Source organism: Meleagris gallopavo, chromosome 2, assembly GCF_905368555.1.
Source record: "Meleagris gallopavo chromosome 2, MGAL_WU_HG_1.1, whole genome shotgun sequence".
In the NCBI taxonomy this organism is placed as follows: domain Eukaryota; kingdom Metazoa; phylum Chordata; class Aves; order Galliformes; family Phasianidae; genus Meleagris; species Meleagris gallopavo.
Genome location: NC_139405.1, coordinates 51,956,121 through 51,982,378, shown reverse-complemented (window position 1 = coordinate 51,982,378; position 26,258 = coordinate 51,956,121). Strand labels below are relative to the sequence as shown.

Sequence of the window (26,258 nt, the reverse complement as noted above, 5' to 3'; positions counted from 1 at the left end):
AGCAACAGTTCCTGCTGGCTGCTCAGACTAGGTTTGGACAGGAGGCTCCCAGGCAGATCACATGGGAAGCACCATTATGTCTCATTCCATGGGGAAACAGTTTGCTGAATTACACTAAAAGGTCTGTGGCAGCTAATAAAGCTTCCTCTGCCAGTTGCAGGGTCCACAAGTGCAACTCTGTGCCTCTCCTGCTGTGCCTCCATGCTGCTGTGCTTGGGTCAGTTTTTCCACTCCCTTCTCTGCTCATCATATATACAGATAAACTACTGTTTTACACTTAAGGAACATGTATTTCTGTTTCTTTTTCTTCCCAACCATCTTTGGACTGAATGCATTCTGAATGGAAAACATAAATGTCATTTCAAGCAGATACCTGCCTCAGTAAGCCTGCAAAAGCAGCTTATTCACTCAAACTCACATTCCATACATGAATACACTCACATATAGGCTCAGCTGTACCTGCATAGAGAGGTCTCTTTGCCTGAGTGTTTGCTAAAGAACATTTGGCAAGCAGGGACACCACCTTGTTGGTTTATACTTTTTCAGATATGAGGTTATTTACCTTTCTAGATAAAAGGTCTTTCTGGAGCTGCTCATAAAATGTAACACACACACAAACATAAAGGAAAATTTAAAGGTGCAAAGAAGAGTAACTTTAAAAAAAAACAGAGCTTGAATCAGCTTGTGGGAAAGTTAACAGAAATATTCCATTAGTGAAATGGAAAAGTGGATCAAAGCAGTATAATGCAAACCTTCAAGATAGTGGAAAACTCCACATGCAATACTCTCAGGAAAACTGCTCAAATTCAGCTCTACCAACTGTGCAGAGGGTTCAGGGAGTTCAGCTCTTTGCACAGCCGGGACCATGCTCTGCCTTTCACCCAAGGTGCTCATCAGGACTGGAAACCAAGACCTATTTTTCTGACAGGTCATGAATTAAATAACTGCAGCTGGATTTCTTTCCTTCTGCTAGCAATCTCACATGGAAGCAATAAAAATACTGGCACTATAAATTAGTTCTAGATGTGCTTTTTTTCAGTGTTGCAAGATATTTTTTCTTCGGTGGAAGTAAGTTCTGTAAGCAGGGAGCACCCACCAGCATTAAAAGGAGATCACATCTAGAACCAGAGGGCCCAGTTGTTACAACAGTGCTTTTTACAGGTTCTTTACCTATGCTAACACTCTGCTAGAGCAGTCCAGCTAATAGAGCAATAACAAACAACAAGGAAAAACTTATAGGATAATTATTATATTTTTCATTGACATTTTTAAGCCCTATTATGGTTGACTCACCCATGAGCAGGTCTGGATCTATAGCAAAGGAAATAGTAAGTATGTGATTGAACAATAGGAAGTTTCAACTTCAAAAAGTATCTGTACTACACTACCTGAAAATCAAGCTCATGTTTCTGAAATTCCCACCAATACTTTGTCTAATCCTTCTTGTTCTTCTTTTTTTTTTTTTTTTACCTCTACAGTCACTGAGCTGATCTAAGATTATTTTCCTATAACTTTCAGCACAACATGTAGGTAAAGAAAGCATGGTGGGTAAGCACTGAGGACATCTAACCCAGAGGACATTTAGCCTTTGTTCCCCATGAGAAATGGATACGACACCAGCATGTGTGGACTCTGAATCCTAGCTTTAATTAGAGAGAAGGTGAAATTAGACAAACCTACCTCTGCTTATACACTAGCTTTTCCTCAGTGTCCCTCTGTTTTCCAGAATAGTATTCTTCTTCCTGTTGGTGACCATCTATGTAGGTTCAGGATCCAAATGCTTTTCCACTGAGACCTCAACATCTGCATGTTGTCTACCTCTCTATTGACAGCTTCCAATAAAAGCTTCCTTTAATAGAGTTGTCCTGACTCACAGGTGTGGGGGGAAAGAAGCTGACCTCGCTGCAGCTTCAAGAGTCTCTGACGCATTTTGAGAGGCTGTGGTTTCAGGTCTGAAAGAATTCAGCTTTGTTTTCAACTAAGTTTTAAAAGCTCAACTTCCAAAATATCACCCCATAACTTCGTGGCAGTTTGCAACTCGATTTTGTTTAGTGGTTTGATACAGCAATATTCAGGGCTTTGGCCATACACTTGGCAGATCAGCAGTGCTCACCAGCAGAAGAGTTTCTCAGACACACAGCCACCCAGGCTCCTGGCTGGCTCCACCTCTTGTCCGCCCACTCCCAGTTTCAGACGTTTCACATTCCAAAACTGGAAGTGTCTATGCAACATAAGGTCACAGGATTACACAACGCACCCTGCTCCTTCTAAGAGCTACTGCATCCTCAAAAGTACACCAACCACAAGAGCAAGAGAGCTGTTTACAATGAATTTCTATCTGAGTGGGAGTGTTTTCTCCGAGAAATCTTATAACAAAGACATGAAGTATATGACTCTTTCCTGTGTTTGGTAAAATTTTTACTGAGATGGCACTTATTTAATACTGCTACATCTGCATTCTTTCCTCTTTAAGCTGCCCTTTTAAAAACTGGGATTTAATTTTTACACTTCCCCTAAGTATTTGTATGTTGGATAATTTTAGCACATGCTAAACAGAACAATTTCTGTCTATCTTAAATTTAGAACTGAGGACATTTGTAGCTTTTGCAATGCTACCATGAAATACAACTGATTGTTGCCAATGTTGGTCTTGCTAAATGCTTTTTTTAAATTATTACTTAAATAATTGAATGGTCTGAATAACTTCTATGATCATTCTTTCACATAGTCTTTAAATTCTAACAGGTGAATGAAAACTCCAGTTTCAGTTACCACTGCAGAACATTTTACCTAATACAGTGGGCGAAAAGTAAGAAAAGTTTTGTTTTTTTTCCCCCAGTGAGGGGGTAGGTAGAAATGGTGTTGTCACATATTATCTATCTTTGAAACCGTGTTCAGCTTTTCAGCTACAGTTAAGTCTTAGCTGTTAGTATGGAAAGTGTATTTGACTTTGTCTTGAATGCTAAAGAATTATACAGTTATCTGCCAAAGGAATTTTTTTACATATTTAAATAAGCGTCCAGACTGTATGGAGCAACTTCTTTCAATTTCAGGCCTGTCTCCTTTGTCTCCAGCTGCCTGGGGCTGTTGAGCAGGGGGAAGCAAAAGGGCTCAGGGCCGCAGATGCAACCGAGTAACCTCAGGTGAGAACAGGGCTGTTGGTGGCTGACATTCAGAAATCTGATTCAGGCCACCTAATTAAAACTACAATGGCAAAACCAGAGAGTGAGAGGGTAAGAGAAATAAAAATAATCCTATGAAAGAAGCAGAATAAGGAGCTAGGGAGGTCTCTTGCATTTCTCATTTCATTAGCTGCACTGGCACTATGCTTTGCTGGGGGAAGGGGTAGCATGGGGCTTTTGTTCTGAGTCATTCATTTGGAAGATATAACATGGTTAAGAGTCAACTGCCCTTCATCCCACAGAAGAGATACTTAAAACTGAGCTAATGGTTTAAAGTTACTTAGCTCCTCTTTGGTCCCTGTGCAAGCAAAAGGTTAGACTGTAATGTTTAACTACAGCTCCCATGTATTTCTGAGAAGCACAGGGGAGATTGCCTGAAAGAACGTCAGACATCTGCCATGCTGCTTCCTGTGTACATGAGGTGGAGAAATCTCTGCCAGCCTCCAGTCTCATGTAGACAGAGAGCTTCCTCCCATGCAGTGGCTGTCACAGAGCATGCTTTCCTTCTGTGGGGCATGCTGTCTTTGAGGACAGCAGGGACTAGTGTTCTGTGCATGCCACCTGCCACGATCAGTAAATCTGTAGGATTGTCACTGTGCAATATAGTCAAAAGGTTTGGTGCTTTCAGTAGGATTGGCAGCATGTCTATATAAAAAATAGGATGAAGAACCAATGAGAGACAGCAAGAAAAAGTTTAATAAGTCTGGAGACACAGTAACGTAAGGAGAATACAGCATCTATTACAAACCTTGATGAACTATTCAAAGGGTTACTTTAAAAAGCACAAGTAATATTTGTGATATATGCGTTCATTATTTTAACTTTCATCCATAAGAGGTCACTGTGTGATTCAATGAACACCTTGGTGTCAGCAGCATTCCCCTCCCTTCCCACATGCTCAGCACCAGGTGTCCAGTCATCTCTAGTAACGTCCTAGCTATTATCCAGCTGCCTTCTGTAGGGACAGATAGAGCAATAAAGCAAGAATCGTGTAGGTGTCCTTCAAGCACTTTGATCGTGCGACCTTAGCCAATTTTACAGTTACTTGAATGTACTTACTTTTCACTCCCCATTAATCTCGAATGGATCCAAGAGTTTTACAACCACTGTAGACAATTTAAATAACTGGTTAAAAATATAAAAAAAATTGTGAGACTGATGTTGAGCAGCAAAAATACAAGCTCACAGGCAGGCTGTGCAAGTCCCAGGGACTGCAGACTCAATTTTTTAACCTGTTTCATCAAGACATTGCTTTGTTAGTAGTGAGTAGCTGTTTTCACCAGGGTGACTCCAATGTACAGTGGGACATGTAGGCCTGTCAAGGTCACCTGCCAATAGGAACTTTTAAAGCATTAAGTTTCTGTATTGCCATTTGCCATGAGATGAGAAGGAGTAATAGACAGATGCAACTTAATGACAGCTGAAACCATGCTGAAACAGCTGAAACCAGCTGAAACAATTCAGCTCACCTAGTATCTTCTTCATGGACTAAGGTGACTTAAGGGGAAGTAGTTCATTCAGAGATTTCCATGAGAAGACAAAAGCAAAAAATAAAAATCAGCAATACAGAAATTTTGCAGTAGACAACTTGTTTCCATGGAAATTCCTCTTTCAATTGACAACCTGCTTTTATGGGAAGTTCCTCCACAACTGTAGGCACAGCTTTCTTGCTGAGAAGTTTAAAAGCAGCTCTTATCTGCTTTTACTGATAAACTGATGGACTGGAACCCTCATCTTTCCCTTCCTCCCATGCAAACACCAAAGCGTACAAGCAGTCTTACTGCAAGTACAACAGCATATTGACTTGCAGCCACAGTACTCACCTAATTACAGACAAGCATGTGGAAGGATGTTTGAAGGCCTGATCTTTTAATGTCTCAAATCAAGATTAAATGCAGGCTCTTATGCATAAGCTGCCCTTAATGCTGTGATACCGATAAAGCTGCCGCTAACTTAAGCAAAATTTTCACTAACACAAGGGATTGCAGGAGTGGGAAAGCTTTAAACAAAGCTCCTTAGAGCTTGACTGCACCAAAGACAGGGAACCTGCACCTAACTTTTACATTATTATATGAATACACCTAAATCATGGATGCAACTCCATCACTTTTGTTTTACAGCAGCCTAAACCAGTCGGTCAGGACGACACACTCCATAGACAGCATTACAAGGAGAAAGACAAACACTTTTAGTTAACTTGCTAAGGGTCTTCTAAATTTGCGTCAAGAGCACTGAGTAAGAATCTTCTTTACAGAGGGATATTAGAAAAGAATAAACCATTCACTATAATGTATTTTCTATCAGTCACTTTAGCATGAATCATCATATTGTATAAACAGGCTGGAGATCATATTTACAGCTAGGCTGGAAGTATCTCAGCAAGTCAGAGAAAGACAAAACCTGTTAGAGCAGGCAGTCCAGATAGAAGTACTGAGTCCGTAAGTCATTCACCTTAACTTCTAAAGTGATTTACAGTAATTATACACAAGCCATGTATTTTCACACCAATGCATTTTTAACCCCGGATAAAACATAGATCCCTTTGGGATAAGAAAAAAAAAGTGAATTCAAGTGGAAATCTTAGACTCATCTTTATAACGTACAACAGCGTATCTTGCTTCATTCCTGACTACCTTCTGGCCTATGCAGGCCATCCAACACAAGAGTGATCCAGCAACCCCAACACTGAGCTATGTGCAGGAGCTGGGACATCATGAGCTTGGGGCAGAAGCAGCTGCCTGCCTGCCACTGTGGGCTGTGAGGTGAGGGAATGGACACAGGCCACTGCTCAGCTGCTACAGTGACCTTCAGCTATGCTGTGCTGTGAATGTGCTCTCAGGCCACGCTCGTGTTTCTAAACTGCATGCTTTCTTGGCTATACGCAACACTACACACTGAGTTCACATGCTTGTACAGCCCCTTGTCTATACTCCCACAGGTTCCTCACTGCTCCAAATTGCAAAATGGCCAGCCTGTTTCATCAGGTTTACTGCTGCTCTGCACAGAAGGAGCACAGCAACAACACGTGCTCACTAAGATGTGCTGCATGGCTGCAAAAATGATATACACTGAAGTGAAATTACTGAGATTGGTTAAAAAAATCCCGCCTCTACACCAAAATGAGTTGCACCTTCAGGACTCTGTAGTAGTAATAAAATACAGTCACAATGAAAATGTTACTGATACATCCTTTTTTACTGAAGTGGCATGAAGGACGTTTATTTTCAGCCAGCTGTCTGAAGGAATACCCCACATGCTAGATAGATAGTGTCATGCTATGCAAGTTGTCTTTTCCAGTATCTAGCAGAGAGAGCTCTGCTGCACTGAAGCACGTGTGGTAAGAGAAATGGGCCAAGGCTCTTCTTCATATTCTCAGCATACCTGCTGCTATCACACAGCTGCTCTCAAGTCTACAATTTCCTGTGCAGTACAAACTGCATACCACTTCCCCTACAGAAAAAAAAATTAAAAATAAAAAAAAAAGCATTGCTTGCTTTTAATTGATGATGGAAATACTGTCATATTTTCCACTAGCCAAGCTTGAAACCATTACTGAATGAACCTTCATTAATTTTTCCACAACATTTTGCAGAAATGTCGGGAAACAGCTGCACCAGAAATGATTAACTGTCTTTATCACTCGTGTTCATTGGCCAACTTGAAATTATATAGTTTTTCTTCTTCCAAGACTCAACACTCAATGACTTTTTTTTGTTATTCTTCAGTTGAATATCACAACACACCACTTTTTCTTCAGAAGTATACAATTACACAGGTGTAGTGGTACACAGACATTTTACGATCAGTGGAAGAATTTATACAGTTTGGAGTTGCATATGTCTAGGAAAAGATTTCTTCCTACAGATCACTCAGCTGTGTCTTTCTTGGATCAAATTCAATTAAATTCACAAGTCAGATTGTATTTGCCAGTCAGACCAAATTCATTACACAGACAAACTTTTCTTGCTGTGTCTTCCTTCCTCTCCCGTTCTATCTTTCCCTTTTTCCTCTTCTCTCCCCACACTTTATCTCTCATCTCTTCTTCGAGTTATACCACATGTCACAGCTTATCTCACAATGCTCCGTATGTTTTCTGGCAAATACAACTGGAATACTGTGCTTCATAATTCCAAACATGCAGCCACTGAGATGCTGAGGGCTTGGTACAAAATGGAGAGCAGCCATCTGGAGATAACTGCTAGCATAGATCTGAGATTCCCAGCTGGCTAAAACTTTGCAGCCTTGGAACTTAGCAAAGTATCTATGAGCAAAAGAATCCTCCAACACAGATTTGCACACTGAAGTGTATCTTTTCAAAAACTTAAGTTCTTCAAATTTCTGATAAGAGCACAGCGACAGGATGACTTTTAAAGACCTACATAACACAAAAGTTTCTTGTTTACATTTTGAAAAGTTTAATTTAGCATTATGACACTACATCCCATGTTAAATTAATTCTGCATATTTGTCATCAGCAAATTTAAAGCTGCAGTTGTTCACCCTGTCTCTGTGTTGAAGCTATAGGCCTTGCAAGTGTAATCTCACTATATATTTAGACAGAGGGAAATGTGCATGTGAAAAGGTATATACATGTACTAGAAGTTACATAAAACAATCCCACCAGGTGTGGTTCAGTGTTATTAACATTGTGATGTCCTATCTGCAACAAAAAGTAGGTTATTTAAAGAAAATGGATTGGCACATAAATGGAGGTTTATTTAGGTATTACAGAGGAAGAATCCTTCAATGCCTGTTATTCCATATCATTTGCATCTCTTGCTTTTTAAAATAGTCTTTGCACAGTAGTGTGGCACAATATGGCAGAATATGATCCACAAGCAGCTCTATTCAGAAAGAGCCGGATGCTGATGTCCTTAACCATGCTAGGTAAACTCATGAACGTCTTCATTGTCTTCAGCAGGTTTACAGCTGTCAGAATCTGGCTCAGAATCTCTAACACGGGTCAGTATTATTATTAAATTGGTGCAGTGCTGGCTATGAAACTGATCTGTTTTTAAATTGCTCCAGCAAGATATTTGCTTAGATAGCAGAAATGGCAGAACACTATATTCTATTCAAAATTTCTATGAATATATATGGATTCTATTTACAATAAATGAAACACTGCCAAAAGTACCAAGTTTTTTTAAGGATTCAGTTTTACAATATGTGATGCTGAATTTTTCCTTCACAATATCCTTATCTGTCTCTGTTCTAGTTTAAAAGCACTAGCTTGCAGTGTCAAAGGATTTCAAGGACTGTGTCTTTCTAATGCACGGCATGTTAATACACTACCCACTATTGAGTGCAGGGGGACTTCAAGTCACAGTGTCCATTTCTGCCTCTGCCAGATGTTTCCATGCATCTTTCTTCTACCTCAGACTGTCTGAAAACTAGCAAATAAATGTGTTGCCCCACTACTCTTCTCTGGGAAGAAGAAACGTGTTTTTCTCTCTGACTAATAGTGGGAAAATAAATGAGTGTTCTTCCTTCTCGCTGCGTTTGCACATCTTGAGCTCAAACCACCCCACTGAAGCACAGCCTCCTTTCGCACACTCAGCCACGAGCAGCAGGATCTAGGGGTAATGCTATAACAAAAAGAGAGACCTTGAACTTGCTTCACCTTTTGCATAGTCATTTATATTTGGGCAAAGTGGATAACAGCTCCTTTAGCACTAGCGTAGTGGCATTTAATGCTCGCCAGGCATTCACTTTACCCAGGTATAAATAGCAAAAGGTTTCAGACAGTAGGGAATCAGGACCAATATCCTCAAAGGATTCTCAGCCAAAATAGAGTGGCTAGTCCTGCACATCACAGCTTGTGCAATCACTCTCTCCTGCGAGAATCATACCCTACAGGGCACCCGGGACTGCTGGTTTGGCAGCATTGCATGCTCCTGTCTTCAGGGGAAACGTGCCTTCCTATCGCCCTGCATCTAGCAGTGGGATCAAAGTGCAATTTCACACTCATAAAGCAGGCAATATAGGCTTCAGTTTCTTAATGTGAGCCTTTCATTAGCTCACACAGTATACTTACTACTCTTTCAGTATTAAGTGCTGGCTTTAATATCCTTATAATACGTATCACTACCGTATATGCTCGTAGTTACAATCACATTTCTCTGACTTACGTTAATTGAGAGCATCTATTCTAAAGTTCAGCTGTCCCAAATGAAAAACTACAGACTATTACTAGGCTGACACATTATGGGGGGAATTTTCAGCATACAAGAGAGTCACAGCAACAAGGGCTCAATGTGTAGAAGTACCATTAAGTTACACACTAAAGAAACCTGAAGAATTTATGCTCAAAGCACATTTTAGAGGATGGGCACCAAGGTTCTCAGTTTTCCACTCAAATCTTGCATGTTGAGTTGGGACATGGATAGTTTTTCATACTGCAGTATTCTAAAACTCCTGCTTATAAATTTCACACACTATTAATGCTTCCCAAGCTTGGAGCAAAGCACAGGAGTGCATCAGGACAGTTTGTTTCCCTGCTGAACTATCACTGTAAATTCTACAGGCGAGGACAATGAATTGCTTTTGCCAGCATGTTCCCTGGTAACACTCTTCTCATCCAGCTCTGATCCTAGGCTACATGGGAAGATGTCTCAACTCTCAGAGACTGCAGAGGGGAAATAGAGCGATGCCGATTGACACAAATTTGATGTGGATCCAAAAGAAGAAATATCCCATATAGCACCACTGTGCACTGCAGAATATTTGGGATCAGTTCCAGGTTTGAGAAGAGGTTTAAGCCCATTTCAATTTAACCCCCTCCATTTCCTCCTTCAGTTCATACAGAATGAAATATAGGTCCAATCTCATTTACAGTTCTGAAAAAATTGAGAGTTTTATGTCAAAATACACTATGCATTTTCTTTAAACACTTCCTCCTGAAATCATCATCTAGTCTGAGAACCTCTGATGTCTTCTGTACATGTCTAGATCTCAGGGTTACAGATAAATAGTAAAAAACGTAGAACAGAGAGGACCAATGAGAAGGATGAAATATCTTCCTATCTTTTCAATATTTTCAGTCAGTCATGTTAAATTCAGAAGGCTAACATGACTCTCTGAACATCAAGGATGTGCAAGTACACAGAAGATTAAAGAAGAGGAGATTCTCAATATTGCAACAAAGTAACTGTCTTTTACCATACAGTTCCTGAGACAAAGCTTCTGTGAAACCTGTCCAACTTGTGACTACCAACTCAAACATGGAGCTGCAATGACCAGACCTTTTCCTGACATCATACACTGGCCTCTGTAGTCTGTAATGTCATAGATAACTGCTACCGAGAATCCGCTAACTGTAAGCTAACTTGGGTATCATGGTACTACACTGTCATCATTTTCACAACTGTAGTTTGCATGAACCCATGTGTTCAAGACCCAGAGGAAAAAAGAAACCTTAACCTTGAACAGTATCATCAATGGTGTACCTGAAATGGTAAGATGAACAAAACAAATCACCAGATTATAGTTCAAGACCATTTAAAAATTAAATAATAATTTTAAAAAAGAAACCAGAAACTATTTTAGACAATTTTTCTGCCCATTTCTTTAAAAAAGTGTGCTTCTTGGACTCTTGAAGCAAGAACTGCACAAAGAAGGGAAAGTGGCAAACCAAATATATGGTCAAAGCAAAGACAGCACTTCTCAATTAATAAAAACATGACTTCTCCAGAAAGAGAGATGCCTCTGCTTGCAGCAAGAGGTGAGAAAAGGACACGTAATCAGTTACTATTTAAGTGTGAGTGACTTCTGGTTGAAGCCCTCTGAGAACAAAAAAATATTCACTGAGGCCTGCTCCCCAAGTTCATTTGAACCCATCCTTTCCTTGTTCTCCTACCTGTCTGCTGCAGTCAAAGGTGCAAGTGAATAATGGTTCCAGTCAAGGCAATTTGGTTTGCCACTCCAGCAAATATGGCTGTCCACACTCTCCTCCACCTATTTAGAAAACAAACATGAAAGATTTTTAAGGACTTTTGTCAAGTCATCTTGCTGTCACTGGCTACAATACAAATAGGAACTTCAGAGATTCAGACACAGTCCTTCTTGCTCCCTAGGTATTTCTCCCTCAAAGCAATGTGACACCAGAAATCAGTATCAGTTGGGGGATTCCACCTTGCAGTTATGCATGTCAACTAAAAATACTCTGAAGTGAAAACCAGACTTACAAGACCTAGACCAAAAGGTATATAGAATGATTTACTTTTAGACATACAAATACACCAAGCAGAATAAGCATAGAAAGTATGGTAGTGCCTTGGTCGTCTATTTACCTTTGAGAGTTACAGTAACATATGTGTTTTTAATAAGATATATTTTTAAATAAACACAAATATTTTCCTGTCTTTAAATCAGAGCAGTGCAAGTATCTCCCATGCCACTTCTTTGCTGCCTAGCACTGTGCTCCAGAAGTGGGATCACCTCATGAATACTGAATCAATACATCATCAGTGATCTTCTAGGGACCACATATCAAACAACTGTGAAGAACAGATAACCACAGCCCACATTTTGCTTTCTTTCTTCCAGGTCTTCCTATGTCCTTGAAGACCTGTACATGCTACTGCAAGCTACGTGCCAGGGATGAGCAATGAGGTGGGCACTCCAGGTTGGATGTGCTTCTGCAAAGAGAAGCACCTTCAAGGAGATCCTGGAGAGTGACATGATGGCACATGGTCTCAGGGAGAGATCTTGTGTGTCTTTTCTCCTGCCCTTTGCCCTGCTATGCTCCATGGTGCATGGCCATGACACTGGTCATGCTGGCTGACTACCCTCAGGGGGCAGCCAGGTCACCTGGAGAGCTGCCCGTTCCTCGAGGGCTTACAAACATTGTGGACAGAGGCCTCTGGCAGGAAAATGCCCAACTCAGCAAGCTAGACCCATAGATTGATGGCCACGGCCTAATCTATCCCTACAGAACCAAGCAGCAAACCTCTCTAGGTTTCCAGGAGCACAAAGCCTGCCCACAATGCCCCATACAATGGCAAAGACTGACCAACGTGCTATGGGCGAAGCCTCATAACTCCATGCTTCCATCATCAGCAGAGTGCAGATGTGAGCTGAGGGAAACAGTGCCAAAATATGAATGTTGAGGAAGGTCTGGAATGAGTTAGTAAAAAAAAGGCATATGCTTATATTTTCTGCTGTAATGTTTGCTATCAGCAACAAAAACAAATATCAAATGATAATGTGTTACTAACTGGCAATGTCAACAGTGGTCTATATAGGCATCTGAGTATATAAAATAACATATGCTTTGGCTCCAGACCCTAACACTTTATCACATCAATATACAGCTTTCTAGGAAATTAATCTGGATGCAGAGCCAGGAAACACTTTTCAATCTCTGGGCAGACAGGGCCCAATATGCTTTTAATCTATGGGTGAACGCAGGTTAAGGCTGGACTCAAGGGCAAAACCCTGTTTATAGCAGAGCCAGTATTTCACTCTATTTTTATAACTAGACTGAGAAAAGTTCCTGTCAAAAAAACAAAGCAAACCAATAAAGAAGCCATGAGTTGTTATTAGCCCATTCTTCAGTAAAACCTAGCGGTGCTCCAAATTGCAGCTTGCTTCTCCTGGCAGTAAACAGATATCCTCCAGCCCCTAAGCATGCAGCCCCACAACTCTCTTACAGAGAGAGGCCTAAGTGGCTTTCATGACAAAGGTTACACTTGCACAAAGTTGTTTTTAATGAATATACATTAAAAATCTGTTTATGCAGTCCACAACCCAAAGACGAGGGGGCCATTAACGGTAAATCCAAGCAGGAGCAGAGGGGCATTCCATTAAAAGACAACAAAATCACAAGGGAAATATGTCATTTACAAAATTAGCTTTTAACCGATGGGAGCCAGCATATTTCCCCATGTGGTAGACTTTGCTGTCTTCAGCAGTGTTCCTCAAAAGATAAATCAGGATCTGATCCAAGTGTGAAAGACTCCCACTGACTTCAGTGAAGGCTGGATCAGTTTCTGAGTATTTAAAAAGCTTACTTTTTACTTATAATTAGGTTAAATATTATTCAAAGCAAGATCTGTTTAAGGACAGTATGATTTTATCCTTACTAACTTAACAACCTTACAGCAATGCTTGAGCTTGCAAGCAATATATAGTCTGAAGGAACAGCTAATCTACAATGCTTTTAACAACCTCAGATAATGCAAGTGTCATCAAACAGAATGTTGCTGCCTAATTAAAGCTTCCAGAGGCTTTGTTGTGATACTAAACCCAGAACTTTTAATTTGTTTTTATCATCAAGTTAGTAAATTCTTGTGCAATACTGGGTTATTTGGAAGCGAACAACAGCCCACCAAAGAAAGGCAACAATGCAACCATTGCACATCATTTGCTAGCATTTGGACATATCTGGTCAAGACTGTTTTAATCTACTGCTGTTGTTTGCCAGCCATGGAGACTAAGTTAAACAAGTGCATCAGAAGGGGAATGAGAGTATGAGAAACGTGGCATGACTAGGAAGACTTTTTCCAATTTGAGCTCTGTAGCTTATACTCTCAGGGATGAGTCTTTTACATAGGACCTGAAAATGTGAAAGTGGAGGTACCCTGATAATGACTCTTACCATTTCCTTTTGAAAAGAGTACTAGACTCTCCCTTGGCAGTTTCAGTAGTTATCTTATGATTGTATAGCTACATGTTTAGCAGTGAAATTCAAACGTAGCAGTTATCATCTGACCATAAAGGTAAATTCATTTCACTGACCAACAAGAACTCTGTTTTATATTATTTCTTATGTATCTGTTTCACTGTCTCTATTAGATTAGTTGAGTACCAGAGGAAGGGGTACCAGAGGAAGATTTCTGTGTACTTTGCAAGATAAAAAAAAAAAAAAAAAAAAAAAAGAAGTACCAGAAATCTCATGTATATTTTAATGAGAAACTAAAGTTTAAGGAAAACAACTGGCAAACTGGCAAATATTTATTTTGCTGCTAATTAATCTAAGGCTTTGAAATAGCACAAAAAATGGGTAAAATTTTCTCAAAAGTACAAAGGGCAAATAAAGCCTTGCCTTGTGTTACTCCTTAACTCGCTTACAGCAGGTATCATTCCAGCAGACTGTATCTTATCGTGGGAAGGGAATTCACCTAACAACTCAGTTTGACCAGGTCTGTAAGAAGCCAGACACCATATAAATTGCAGCCTGGTTCCTAGATGGTATAAGATCACTCAAATCAATGAAGATCCACACAAGTTGGGTAGAAAAATGTGTACGCTTTTGTAGCTTCCCATCCCAGAGCTCTATCTCATGTCTTGTAACTCATACCTCTAAGGCAATACAGAAATCTCATGGTTTTTTTACATGGGTTCAATCCCCCTTTAGATATGTGAAACAGTCTATGTGGACTTTCTAATGCTCTCTTTGCCCTCTATCTCCTTTTCAAACACAAAGTCCAGAGATTACAATCCTTAATGAGAGGAGTAAGAAGTCTAAAATTTGCTTGACTGTCACTGTAAGGCATTAAGCTCCAGACAGACATCAATCTCCATCTCAGTACTTACTCTCTGAACAGGCAATATTTTACAGTTACCATTCCCTAAACAAAGCACAATTTATTAAACAGACAATTTGAAAGCTACAGCAGCTAAAACTGGAAGTAAAAATGTCTCCCTACTTGAGGAAGGTAAAAGCCATGTGATGCTTTAAATTAGCTTCATAGGATCAATGGCAGAACACAGCCACCTAAGAATCCTTATCAAATGCAACCATACTATATGCAATCAAATTTGGAAGAAGTGAAAGAAAATTGTTCCCATTACTATACTGGTTCTCACTTCACATGTTCACACAAATCATCCAAGAGTACTCTACCTTTTCCCACTTAATTCCAGGTCATTCTGGCAGCTCTGGCAATTACAAGCAGTTTGCTGAAATTTATGGATCAAATCTTGAACTACCTCCAAATTTAAAGTGATAATTTTTTTAAAATATTTTTTTTCTGGGCTGTAAATGTTTTCATCTTCATTATTGAACAGAAAGTTTATTTGTTTTCACTTTCTTTTTCTTTTTCTTTTTTTTTCAACAGGGTTATGACAGTCTATTAAAATTTTGTTTCTTCATGGCTTTTCTTCATTTTGGTTTTTTGGTTTCTGCATGTTAGCACCACACTGCAGATCCAGACACAAAGAGCACCAAGAAATCTCTGCAACATTTTTCATTTGCTGAAATTTATTGTACCTGTGAATTTATACATGTGTATGTGTGCATGCATATGTATACAGATTATGTAAATAAAAATAGTCATGCATGCTAACGCATGTATATGCTGTTTCTATTGTCTCTCAGTCTCTTCTGAAAATTAGCAATCAGAACAAAATTTATCTAAAAGTTACATTGTCCCAAATGACTTTTGGAACATCACCTATGAACTTTGTTTATTTACACATATGCAATTCACTCTATTAAAATCAAGCACCTGATTTCTTTGGCAGTGTTAAAAGTAGTGTTTGGAACTTCTCTAAATTACTTCCTTCATTCCCAGAACCCATGATGTGCAGGATCATATTTTGCTGCTAGCACTGGAACTATGATTTGGAGTTACTTTTTTTTTCCCCGATTCAGCCAGGAGCTAAATTAGCAAGAGCACATCCCCCTAAGTATAGGTCCATAACCTCACTACACATAGCAGTTTAGACGCTGCCAGCTGAGATCAGTGCCCTCAACTAACCAGGCTTGATGCATTTAGACAATGGTCAGGCTGACAACTGACACTGTGTCCACATACACATGTTGCTCAACCCATTTGTCTGCTCTGCTGTTGCCAAAAGGATAGGGCTGCTTGGCCAGGCAGCTGGTACAAAGATGTGAGTACTTCTAGGGGTCCTCTAAGAGTGGGAAGAGAAGGCAAAAACATCAGGTCTCCATTGAGCCCAAGATAGGATTTCTGATAAAGCCTGTGCTCTAAGCAATCCAAATAGGCTTCAGCAATATCACCACAGGTAATTTTGTCCAAAAGTACCTTGATGAAAAAGTGCCAGGGAAAAAAGCTCACTTGCACCTCAGAAGCTGGCAACTAAGCAGATATGCAGGACACCAGGGAAGTGTGATGCCTGGGAACAAGACAAATTTGTCTTCAGAGAAAAAACATGAATTCTAAAGACTTGGGGTCTGCTCTCACAGTTTTGGTTGCTGTTATTCACAAAATCTAAGCATTACTTTCTACAAAAATAAATTTAAGACCTCAGCAAGGTTGGTGGTAAGTCAGACTTTATACCAGGCATACTTGTACATACAGATCAGTCTCTGATACTGTATTCCTAGATGCAAAGACAGCTCATACAACAAAAGATGCACTACTCTCTTTTCGAGTCTGCCTCCACGGTGAAGGCACCATCACTGGCAGCTATATATTTATCCTAGGAATCAGAACTGGCCATCTATACACCTCTGAGCAGAATCTTTGCTAGCAGTACTTCAGGATGCAGTATGACTTCTTTACAAGGAGGTAGGTTCTCTCTATCCGTTGTTCCTTCCACATCTAGAAAAGGCGTGTTTAAAATGTCCTCATTCCCAGTGCCTCCACACTCTTCCTCAGGTCTAAAGGAGGAAGAAGGCTCCTCAGACCTCTGCTGTGAGGCAAGATCCTTCTGCACTGATGTCACTGCACTCTCAGTGTGTGCCCGGTAAGATAGTAATTTGTCATGAGCGTGGGCCCTATCCATACATGGCAGGCTGGAGGAGGAATGACCTCAAACTCCGTTCCTGATCCAGAGGGCGTTGTCAGAGCACAGTGTTTGAGTTTGATGCATGAAGCGCAGAGATATTTTCAGCTCCTGAATCACACTTCTGGCTCCACAGCTAACTTGAACTTTTCCTTAATTTTGTTTGCAATTTTTCACCTTCTGCTATCGCTATGGGCCTCTCAGAAAAAGAAAACAAGCTGGTTACAGAAGAAAAAAAAAGAAAAAAAAAGAATAAGAAAACCTTATATGAGGATTTTTTTTAAATCACTTTTATTTTAATCACTTCTATTTTATTCTCCTGTATGTGTGGAGCAGTGGAATTAAACAAATGACTAACAGATTAGTGGTGCATCACAAACGTGTTTTTTTTTTGTTTTTTTGTTTTTGTTTTTTAATATGCTACTAAATGCTGCCAGTGAATGTTTTCTAATGATTTTGGTATCCAGTACAAGAACAAAATGGTCTAAAAAATGAGACAGTGCAATAGCAGTTAGCCTGGTTACAGCTATAGGAAAGCTTTAAGGGATCAAATTTGTATATTCCTGCAGCTAAAACAAAAATATTTTGCTGTACTTTCGCCATGAAACAATATTGACTTGACCAGAATTCAAGAGCATAATTTGAAACTGGCTGTAATGAAAAAACAGAGCCTCACTTTACAATACCAAAAGAATAAGTTTTAATTGGCATATCCTGCCAATTACAACAGCATCACCTCTCCGTTGCCATGGCCTGATTCCTGAATTCAATAGGAAAGCTCCAGGAAAATGAGCAGACAAATTATGCAACCTCAGTCACAGCTGAGCAAGTCATTTAGGCATACGCTTAATTCCATCTCTATGCAGTAAAGCCAGCTCAGCAAAGCAAGGCATGTGCTCAAGTCAAAGTGAATAGGTGGCATGCATCCTTCCAAATGTTTTGTTTTGTTTTGTTTTCCCCACAGAGTCAGGATGTAGCATTAAACTTCTGCTGATTTCCTTGGAGCTCATCATGCTGGAAGAAGGTTGAATTCACTCACACATGTACCAGTCTTTTTAACTCATCCATAGACTGATTAAGCAAAACAAACAAATAAATAAAAAAATGAACCATGTGGGACATATCCTTGAGCAGAGATAAACGTGCATGCTACCCACTGATTAAAGGGAAGCACAGAGGCAGGAGGAGGTGATGCAGAAAAGATGAGGTAACAAGCTACCATAAGGAAATCCCATGCATCCACAACTGCTGATAAGCCTTGTAGTGTTTTCACATAGAAGTGGCAGTTTACTTATCAGCCAGAACAGGGAAAAGTCACAGGCACTTAATTCCTCTACTTCTGTTTGTCTCACGTCGCAATGAGGAAAAAGTAAGAAAAATGACCGGATATGATAAGGGATGTGGTCTCTCCTAGATGCAATAAAGTAATTGGGCAGTCTCTGAAGTCTTTTCCTTTAAATTTTCTTTAATCTCAGCAAGAAACATTAATCTAACAGAGTCAACTTCCAGGCAAGCGTGGATCCCCAGGAGCATTCCTCGACTGCAGATAATTGGGGGAAAAAAAAGCCTGTTGCAGGCAGGGGGGCTGTATCAGTTCATGAGGAAGGTGTATTTCGTCACAGGCTGTACTGTTCACCTGCCGCTGCCCTCCTGCCCAGATGGAAGGGCCTCAGGTACCTTTCTGTTTCATCCACTCTCAGAGGTCAGTGCCACAGGGTTGCCTGAAATCATGCTTAGCTGCCCAAGGCTGTTTTCTCCTGTATCCCTGGATGGAAGTCTGGAGGAACCCAGACCCCAGACTCGACTGGAAGGGTCTGAAGAGGGTGGGAGACCTGATCCATTCTCTGTTTGAGGTTACAATCTATCCCTGCCCCAAGGGTACTGTGAGCCATGTACAGAACAAAAGTTTGCAGGAATTAAGCCACCACAACAAAAGACGCATTATGCAAACATCTCTCTTTTGAGATGACACAACATAGAGCAGAAAGCATAAACAAAACCAAACAAACAAAGCAGAAAAGCCTTGTGGAATAATAAAAAAAAAATCATTTCATGAAGAGCTTCTCTGCTCCTCTTACAACTTTAGGACAGTGATAATGCTGAAATGGACAGCCAGCCCTGAAAACTGGATAAACTGAGACACAGAGAAAACCACTGAAAGCAAGAAAAGAGACTGAAAAAATAAGTGAGACAACAGAGGTGAAGCAGAAATGCAGTGTCTAAACTGCAGATGTAATTCTGCCAGTAGCAACCATGTTTAAGATCAGTTCATCCTGCTTTCCTATTTTGGGGAGGGCAGGAGTTTTCTTGTTAACAAAACTGCCATGGATTCTCCCCAGATAGTGGGACAGAAAAATTATTTCCTTCCACACCTAGGAGCAAAACTATGCATCTAAGAAAGGGAAAGCCTCTGACACCCCCCTGGTTCCTCATTACACAGTTGTTCTAGTACAGCTGGGGAGCACAGAGGGTCACCTCATTAAAATCTATGTCCACAACTACCAGAGCTGTGTTTTAGTTGCTGCTGGCCAGGGGTCAATGAAAGGTATTGTTCGGAGCTCTCCCTTGGCAGTACAACTCTGCCAGTCACTCTCCTTTACTAGCTTGACTGTTAGAATTACACAGGAAAAAGGTCGTTATTATTCTACCAATGTTTTATAGACTAATTTGGCAGTTTTTCTAGCATGGTTTTAGTAGTTTTGATAGCATGCTAGTATGGGAAAGAAGGATTTCCACGTTGGCTCAAGAAACAGCTCTGGCAAAACTACCTATTTTTAACATGGTTTATTCCTATTTCAGACACAGCACTTTCTCTCCCATCTGTTGACACAATTGTTTTGTTTTCTTAAAAGACACAGTTGTCTGTCTCCTGGAAAGAAAAAACAATGATCTCCAATAGCTGCAGAGAGAAACAGGAGTCTAAAACCCCATCAAACAGTGTGCCGGTCAGAAGGTAATGCTGCCTGTTTCATGAGTGAAAAATAGAGCCTCTTAAAGATTCAGATGCTTCGTAAAAATTACATCAGGTTTTGGCTTCTCTGGTATTTTAAGTGTGACTGTGGACTTCTAAAATTCACATCTGATCTGCTCACCAGCTAACTAAGATGGTTTATTGATCTGGGGAGCCTAACTGCAAGCCTGCCATCAGTGACACACCAGTCTGCTCAGCAGGAGCACAGCCATAAGATCACAGAGCCAGAGGCAAACCTTTTCATTCCTTTCCTTACTAACAAAAGGCAAATGTAATGACAGCATTGGGGGAGAGAAGGGAACACCAACAATTATTAATATGATAAAAATTCAATTCATATAGCAAGACAAAACATTAAGCAATCCTTTTGACACTGAGGTTGTCAGGCTGCTTTCTCGGATTTTTGATGATAGAGGTTTTTTTCCTCATTGGATTGCTGAAACTCCTAGTTATGATCTCCCAGGCAATTTGAAAACCTCATCTTCTTTCAAAGGCATTCCAGGCAGCCTGAGAGTTTGTAGCAAATAAAGCTGAAGCGTGGCTGAGGTGGGACCTCTACAGATCACTACAGCAACCTCAGCTCTTGTAGGACAGCCTATTTGCTGGCATAGCTGCAATATGAAAACCTGATATATTAAAGGTCAAGACTCCAATACAGAGCAGACTCATATGTATTGTGTTTTAATTTCTTTTTACGCAGAGAGGTGTCTAGGGACCTGGAGAGGTGACAGAAAGATAAATCATGCACGACAAACTGGAACAGAAGACAACGCTATATCCAGAATAGGATCTCTCTGCTGTTGCAGCTGTCCTAGCAAACTGTACTGACAGTGTGTTCCCAGCACAGGCTTCATTTGTACTAGCAAAATTGTATTATTTACTAGCATAGCTTTTTCCTACAGTTCCTCTTCCCCTACCCAGCAGGTTAAAAGTAAATCCATAAAAGTAGAGGTTTGTCATAAACGTATCCACAGTGAGAGCTTCTCTGTCAGTCAGGGATCACATCAAGGATCAAGCCTCTTTACACCTTTGGTCAAGACAGTTATGTCAGCACAAGTCTGTGTAACACGCACATTCTTCATCTGCCTGGAGTGAAAAGTCCTACACACCTGCTGCAGTGTTCTGGGCAGGAAGGGAGAGCCAGGCTGAGCATGCTTTTCCCACCCTGACAGGAAAAATTGCACCAAACCAAGTGCCTGGGATCACACTTAAAGAAAGAACCACATTCACCATGATAATGAAAAATACAGCTGACCTAAGATGTATTTTCAATGAACTATCACATGGATCTGCTTTCAGGAGCTGTCTGAAAAGATATTTTCCAGGAGTGCTATGTGCTATGTTCTACTGTTCACAATCACCCAAGTGATTTAAGATTTTGATGCTGTCATCTATAATCTTTGTAAGAGAATGGGCAGTGACTTTAACGTGCCCTTGAGGAAATTAAGATTCATGAGGGATCTGGCAGGGCATTCATATATCACTTGCAGCCTGGTAAAAGGGCCCACTTGTCTTTAGTCTGACAATGTCTAGAGCTGTGTTCCTTGCCCACCCCAAATTATCTAATTTCTTTACAAGGAATGCAGTACATATTACTGGAAGGCTGGACCTACTCTAGGCTACTATGGTTTCCATGGACAGGAAGCTTTAAGGTTTAGGATTAAAACAGCAGGAGGCCAAAAACTGAGGACCATGCTTTTGCTTATGGATTTCAACCAATTCTGCAGAGCATCATGTAGGAAAACACAAAGTATGGAAGCTTGTAGCTATCCAATCTACTGCAGCATGTCTCATTTAAAGGAAAACTACTGGACCTATGTTTTTATACTTTTTTTTTTTTTTTTAAGGAAAATTGAGACCTATGACAGTAGACCTCTTCTTCCTCTACCTGTAGAAGCTGAAGGTGGTCCTGTCCCCATTTGCTCCTGGCTGACTGAAGGCTCATGCTTACTATTTCATTCAATGTAAGCACTCCACTGACCTTCAATAGCCACTGAAGCCATCCTAGATGGCTATGCCTGCAGTAAGAAACAGATCACTTTCAAAACTCTTTCAACAAGCAGAATGGCTAGCTAGTTAGCAATGATCATCTGTGGGCAGAGTGTCATCTTCAACCTTTACAGCACCATGTGAAGGCAATACCTGTCCATTATCTGAGATCTGCAGCATAGACGAAAAGGTAAAGAAAAGGCATGATGGAAAACTTGAAATTCTGTATCATTATTGTGCAAACTGAAGAAGTAAACTTGACAGGAACCCTCCCAAACTTAAGAGTTCTGAATAACAATTACGTGGTACTTGACAGTAGACTCATTACTTTAAGGAAGATATACAGAGTCTATCCTGAATTTTCAAGACTCAATAATGTTGTTGTGGTTAAGGTACCATCTTTTATATTCTTTTGTAATGGCCAAGACAACAAAACTACTTTTCACATCCCACAAAATGTCCCTAAAAATAATATATTTTAAATTAGAAAATTATTTACCTTTGAAACACAAATGGCAATGCACATGAACAGAGCCTCCTCTGAGTTTATTCGCGTCTGTGTTCAAGAGTCAAGTGGCCAAATCACATTGACACCCACTGAAAATCAGGCTTTAAGCTGTCTGCTCTCTCTGCCGTGTTCAGCAGAAGTTTAGTGCAGCTGCAGTCAAAAGACTGCAAGGTGGCAATTTCACCAGGACTTGTCCCCTTAAAACCTCCAAGTTTCATTCTACACTAGGGCTTCTGCCCAAAAATTAATAGAAAACAGGAAAATGGTAAGAGGCCACACTGACTGTGGAAAGTCCAACTGAAGAAAAACTGCCCTAGGAGAGGATCCAAGAAAGAGCATGGGACCAAAAATACTTTCAGACAGCACTGTCAACATGTTAAACAGCAGAAGTGTTCCTGCCAGGAAAACATAATGCCACCACTAAGAAACATAAGAAATCAAGTTAAAGGCCTCTCATAAGGGAAGAAAAAAAAAAAAAAAAGGCAGAACAAACAATAGCAATCATTCAGAAACTCATACACAATTAAAGACTAAGAAAGAAGATGAGTTAAAGAAAAAAAGGACAGAGAAGACCCCTAATGAATTCTACATCTCCAAAGAGTAATTCAAATTCCCACTTCATTGTTTCCAGAGATGAATACCACAGATTCTGATTCAGGAAATGTGAACAGCTATATTAAAATTCAGTCAATCCTTCCCAAACCATTCTAGAATGTGCCATTCTAGAACCTTTGTGACCACCAAAAACTGCTTAAATGATTAAAAATAAAAATAAAAAATTAAAGAAAACAAGCTATTATTCTATCAACACTGCTTAAAGGAGATGAGGAGAAGTGACATATCTCAGGGAAAGGCCAGTGGCCAGCCAGCACAGCACACTTCACCTGCCCAGCTGCATGCCCTCAGGATAGGGAGGGTGAAGCACTCCTCACTGCTTCTCTAAGTATCATTTACTAACACTGCCGTTCCCCATTACTTCCAAATTGGCTTTAAAAGTGATAAGTAAACAGAATCATTCTCGTTGGAGCTTCTTTTTTCATTCTGACAAATCAAAGAACTGCATCAGTTGAACTACAGAGCTGTGTTTCTGCACCTACATGCCAATGTTTTTTCTATCACTTCATTACGACTAGTCCTGGCATGGACCAGTGAAGTCTCCAGTGGGTTTGCAGATCATTACAGCAACATGATTAGAAAGCTTGATCCAAATATCATAAAAGTCAATGAAACTTGGATTGAGCCCAACAAGAAATATTTTTTCCTGCTGTGGGTGGTTAGATACGCATTACACTTTTTCTAGTGAAAAAAGTGAGTGTTCCTCTATGACAAATTTTAGTAACAGTACAGCCTGCGTTTGAACAATAAACTGTCATGAAAAAAAAAAAAAAAACCATACGTAACTTGAAATAGAAAAATCATGTTTTCTGTGCCCAGGATCAATCAAAAATCCCACTGACTACAGTAACAGTTGATTAAGACTACCGCACTGTTCCATAAAGGAATGCATTTACACACATACAACATGCATATACATTGACTTACTGATCTGTATGTCACATAAACTCTCCCCTGGAAATTATGATTATGATGAATATTTTTAGGAGAAGAGACGTAGCTCGTATGGGCACAGGCACACAGACTGTGTCCCACTTTCTGTATAATATTATTCTCTAAAATGTTATACATTTAGCTTCTTTGAAATATAAAGAAATTTCTGTGGAAAAAAAAATTATGCTAAATAATAAAATGTTTTTAAAGTAGACTAAACATTCATAAAATATTTTAATACAGATACAAGAGATGATGGTTGGACTGGGTGATCCTGTGGGTCTTTTCCAACCTTGGTGATTCTATGATTCTATGCAATCATTCATAAGCATTACCACATTACTGAATTTATGTAATAATTATTTGGCATGTTACATCTGTAACAACGTGTAAAGTAATATTGATAGTATTCCTAGTCTATATGCTGTTCTTAGCACAGAGGGCTTTTTTGTCAGTAATAATTAATATAGTAACTGGAAGAAAAATCTAATCTGACAAAAATCCAAGAGATGTACCTGAAGAGAACAAAGATAACATAAAACATTTGGGCTGGAAGCAAACTCTAAATGGGTTATCCTCTATCATCTTTAATAGATGTGTATTTAGTCTAGCCAAACAGATTCTATGCCCTCTCAAGGCAGTTTGCTCCACTGACCTAAATGTTACTTTGTTGTAACCCCTTTCCAGTATTGAACAGTCACACAAAATGATCTCTGCTGCTGTTTAATCACAGTATTGTTCTCCCTTTTACCTTCAGTAACATGTGAGGACATGTTCCTCCATTCTTCCCAATTCTTTTGGATGCATATGTGCAGTTATAGCTCTGAATTACAGTTTTTCCAGTCTCAACATCCTAGGTTTTATGTCTCAAATACTCTTTTATCTTGTGTTTGAGCTTTTCCATTTCACTGAAGGGCCACATGAATTCAGGTTACTTTTGATTCTTGATTATATGAGCTGAAAAGGATTTGATTTGAAATGTTTGCACCAAGTCTTAACTTGGTTTATGAGGCTTACATGTCTCCCTACTATACTGTGGCATTTGTTCTTCCAAATTTAATATTATCCTCCCAAGAAACACCTTGAGAAAATCACCCATACAAAACCAATAGTAAACAAACCAAAATACCAATAACAAATGACAGTAATGAGATACCTGGAGCTTAACACTGCTGTTCTTCAGGATGTGCTATATAATTCCAGGGAATTCTTACCCAAACTTGAACAGTTTTACCTCCTTACATAAACATACATCTCCCATTAGAGATTTGGCACTGCTAGAACTAAAGGCATACTGACACCAAGATGATCTGAGCATTTTTCACAGAATATATGAAGGCTGCCGAGTACACACCAAACTGCTTCCAAGCTGCTTCTGACATGCCTAGTTACGATGCAGTCATGGCAAAGGCACAACTTTAATGGAATATGGATTAATTACTATAAGACCTCCATGCTCCCAATGTGGATGAGGGACAGGAACACAGAAAAAGCTGGTGACCTGCTCAACACTTACAGAATCTTTGGCTGAGATGCCTGGAATCACACTTGTATGTGCAAGACTTGCCAAAGTCGCGGACGTATAACTCTGCCAGTGCCTAACACTGACCATGGTCAGGCTACTGGGCTCGGAGCAATTTCTGAGCAATCCAAACATAAAGGTTTAGGTGTTCAGATTCCCCATCCATAGCAGAAGACCTGACTCACTTTGAATTTCTGAAGACTAACGAATATTTCCAAGGATACAGATTAAAAATACTGAATTAGTGTGTCACAATACATATGCATTTAAGCAGAACTTTGGACTTCAAATCAATTACTTGCCTGTAACATAAAAAAAACATTCTACCAATGAAAATATAGCCTAAGGAAAGTTGTAAAAAAGAGATTCTCGTACTCAAAGACTTTCTTCTCTGTTTTGACAACCAAATTGCAGAGGGCATCCTAAAGACTCACTCCACAATTGCTTCAAATAGCTACAATGCAGTACTCATCCATCCTGTTTTTAAAATCAATAAGAGAAAGGTTTGGATTTTCTTCTTTTTTGCCATTTCAATAAACAGAGGACATTGCTGCCAGCGCACAAAGCTGAACACATGCTTAACAAGAGCAAAGCATGAGCAACTTAGATATTGAAGAAATAGCTGTAAGGTCTGATACAAACAGACAAGCATTAAGTCTCCGATATGCAGCTCAGAAGACTGGCTTATTGACCGTAAAATGAATTATATAAACCTATTTCTGTTATGTCACCTGAGACCTTGGTTAGGCCACGATTACTGTTATGCACACACACACATATATATATATATACCTTTTTTTCAGACAACTGACAAGTTACATTTCTTATATAATGCTGTTG

The 26,258-nt window shown here is 39.8% G+C and overlaps 1 protein-coding gene across 6 annotated transcripts in view; it reads right to left on the bottom strand.

The window, feature by feature from the left end:
* The window catches only part of HIVEP2 (HIVEP zinc finger 2), a 125,807-nt gene that overhangs the window by 40,832 nt on the left and 58,717 nt on the right, over positions 1-26,258 (bottom strand). For all 6 annotated transcript variants that reach the window (XM_085217153.1, XM_085217155.1, XM_085217156.1 and 3 more), the window contains one exon: positions 11,041-11,138. The gene's annotated coding sequence lies outside the window, so the exon portion shown is untranslated. The remainder of the gene's footprint in view (positions 1-11,040; positions 11,139-26,258) is intronic.